Source organism: Polistes canadensis, unplaced genomic scaffold (assembly GCF_001313835.1).
Source record: "Polistes canadensis isolate GaletaPanama2010 unplaced genomic scaffold, ASM131383v1 scaffold_0, whole genome shotgun sequence".
Taxonomy (NCBI): Eukaryota; Metazoa; Arthropoda; class Insecta; order Hymenoptera; family Vespidae; genus Polistes; species Polistes canadensis.
Window position 1 is genome coordinate 295,883 of NW_014569547.1, and position 3,562 is coordinate 299,444.

Consider the following 3,562-nt stretch of genomic DNA (forward strand, 5'->3'; position numbering starts at 1 on the left):
AATAAAATAATAATAATGATAATAATGATAATAATAATAATAATAATAATAATAATAATAATAATAATAATAATAATAATAAATAAATACAAAAAAAATATACAAAAAGCATAGTGAGAAGTGAGAAGATTTCTGGATTTACCAACATAAATAAGAAAACTCATTCATACTTGATTGGGAGGGGGAAAGAAACCCCTATGAATGCAGTAAAAAAATTGGATAAACTGAGTCATCACAAAGAATATAATTATATGAATAATAATAATGTGTGACGTATGGACGTGCTGATCCGTTTGATCGGAAGATATTTCGTACACATACATATATATATATAAAAATAAATATTTCTTCGCGTGAAAAGAAAAAGCGCGGGGTTAAGAATAAGACAAAAAAAAAAAAAGAAGTAAATATTCATAGAATAGTCAAAATTAAAATGAAAAGGAAGAGCAAAACGGACATTTAGGAGAAATCTTACCTTACGTTCGTTGGAGAGTATTATAATAAGAATCATTAATATATTTATCGTTCGGACTATTAACATATATATAGTAATTATATAGACAAACAAGAATTAATAATAATAATAATAATAATAAGAATAATAATAATAATAATAATAATAATTAGTATCATATAATATAATTTAATCTATTATTTATTATCTAAGTTTTTTTTTTTCTAAAAAGAATAAAAAAAAAAAGAATAAAAAGTTTAACGAAACTGCAACACAACAACCAAGCATTATCATCGCATTACCGTTTTGTCACAATTCACTTTTACTTTTCTTCATCTTTCTTTTTCTTTCTATTTTTCTTCTTCTTTTCCGTTACCTTTTCTATTTTCATTTAGTTTAAATAATTATTATTAATAGTCTTTCAAATAAATGAGCTGTTATTGTCGTTCGGTGATTTACGGTGATTTGAAAAAAAAAAAAAAACAACAAAAAGAAAATAATAAAAAAAAAAAAAAGAAATAAAATAAAAATAAAAGATACGAAAGAACACATATATTTATATGTATATATATATAATAACAATTATAGCCGATATCTTCACAGGAAGTGCATCGCGTCTGACTTTTGGACCTTCATCCTTTTTAATCTTGTCACCTTGTATTTTCGTAAATAAGAGAGAAGAATATTTAAACGAGACGCACTAAATAATAAAGAGTTTAAGAGATCGCGTATTTACATATACTCGTGAGTGTTAAACAATGAACGCCCGAGTTTTTTTCACTCTTAACTCTAGTTGACTATATTATATTTTGCTACCGTTTATAAACGTCAAATGTTATAGTAGAGAGAAAATAAATACAGTGAAGAAATAAAATAAACCTTTTTATCTCGATTACAATGCATATCATAAAAAACGTTGCATGAAAATAAGAATTTGGGAACGGGTGGTTATATGGGGGTTGGGTTTGGAGTTGGAGAGGGCAGGGGATCGAATGTAGGGGTGTTTTTATTGCGAGAACAAAACTAAAGATAAAAACAAATAGATAATGAGAAAGAGAGAGAGAGAGAGAGAGAGAGAGAGAGAGAGAGAGAGAGAGAGAGGAGAGCTTAAAAACATTTTGAGCATGAAATCCAGTGAAATCGTGCAATGGGTGATAGATTAATTACACACACGCACACACGTACATATACAATGAAACAAAAAAAAATAAAAAAGAAAGAAAGAAAAGACAAAATAAGTATCGTAATAATGGATGCTCGCTCGCAAGTCACGATGCACGTTCCTTCTCGGTATTCGGCGCCGAGTTTTTAAATAATCCTACGAAATTTGTCGTACAAATGTTTCCTTTTTAAGAATTTCAATTCGTTCCAAACGATATATTATATATATATATTGTTTTAGGTTGTTTTACATAAGGACGGACAGTGATCCGAAAAACGAGAGCACAATTATTGACACTCCTTTATAAAAATAAACAATATTAATATTTATCTTAACTCTTCTTCTCCGTATATAATATGTAATTTATTTCTCGGTGAATTTGATATAATACTTTCAAAAACTTCCAAAGCGCTCAGGCAAAAGCAGTATATGATGTAAAAACAAAGATTACAAAAGAAACATAATTAAATGATGAATGAATAAAAAGTGATGGTAGGACACGAGGAACGTATTAAATTAGCGATAAAATAATTAATCGTTCCTTTTATCCTCGTGCCTACAAGAGTCCCTCATTTAATTAAACAATTTCTTTCTCTATTACAAAAAGAGGCTTCGAATAATTTGTATTTTTTGTGATCGCTTATTTTTTATTATGATCAACGTGTGTGTGTGTATATACATATATCTATATCTCTCTATATATATATATATATATATTTTTAAAGAACAGCTATTGTGTAACAATTATATCGGACAAATTATGTGAAACAAATGTTTTTCCTTTTTTTTTTTTTCGTTTTATAATTATGAATGAAACTAACTAAGAGAGACGTCTTTTTATCTCTAATTTCACATATAAAATAATATATCTTCTTTTTATAAATTGAAATCTTATATACATTTCGACGACGACTTCCAAATGGTGTAAATGTATAAACAAACAAAAGTAAAAGTTAACTTTATCGTCCTGTCGTGACGCAAACGTTGCGACGTAACAGCTGCTTCCACCTGTTACAGGTTATACACACACGAAAATAATATTTGTGCACAGACATATATTAATACACGCATAATATACACAACTTACATATTAAAACACGCGTTTTTACATAGAAGGAAACATATAAAAAATGGATTTACATGTACACGCAAAAAAAAAAAGAAAAAGAAGAAAATAGGGGGAACGTTTTCCTTACGGGATGCAAAGTTAATTTTTTTGTAGAAAAATGAATACTTGAAATTGAAATGCGACGATGCCAAAATAGTATTAAAGGTAATAATTAGAGGTTAAAAATATTTGTAATAGTAAACTTAAAATATATAAGGAAGTCATTAACGCGATATGAACAAAATGGATTATTTAATACACATACACATACACGTCGCATTCGTAAGCAAACACATGTAACAATAAAATTTAAATAAAACGATGAGGTGACGTTGAGAAACATTTAAGAGATTAAACGAAAAAAAAAAAAAGAAAAAGGAGAAAGTTAATATTTGTTGGAAGGAACTTCTAAATGCGCGAGTAGGAAAAAAAATAAAGGGGAAAAGAAAGAAAAGTTGACAAATGTATTTTTTCTTCCAATGCCAAAAAGATGCCATTTTGTTTTTTACGAAAAAACCTACGAGAAAAGTCCTAAAAAAAGATGCGAAGTTAAGAGGAATGAAGAGAAACTTTTGAGATAGTTTGTAGAAGAAAACGTATGTAAGTGTAATAGAGCGAAAAAGAAAAGGGAAAATAAAAAAAAAAGAAAAAGAAAAAGAAAATAAAAACTCGATGTATATGTCTCGTGAAGTATAAAATAACAGATATTCATTAAAAAAAGAAAAAAGAAAAAAACGAAAAAAAAAAAAACAAAATAAAAAACCCAACAAAAGGAAATAAAAAAAAAAAAAAAAAAAAAAAAAACACACACACTTGTTCGCCTTATGATGAAGAAGCA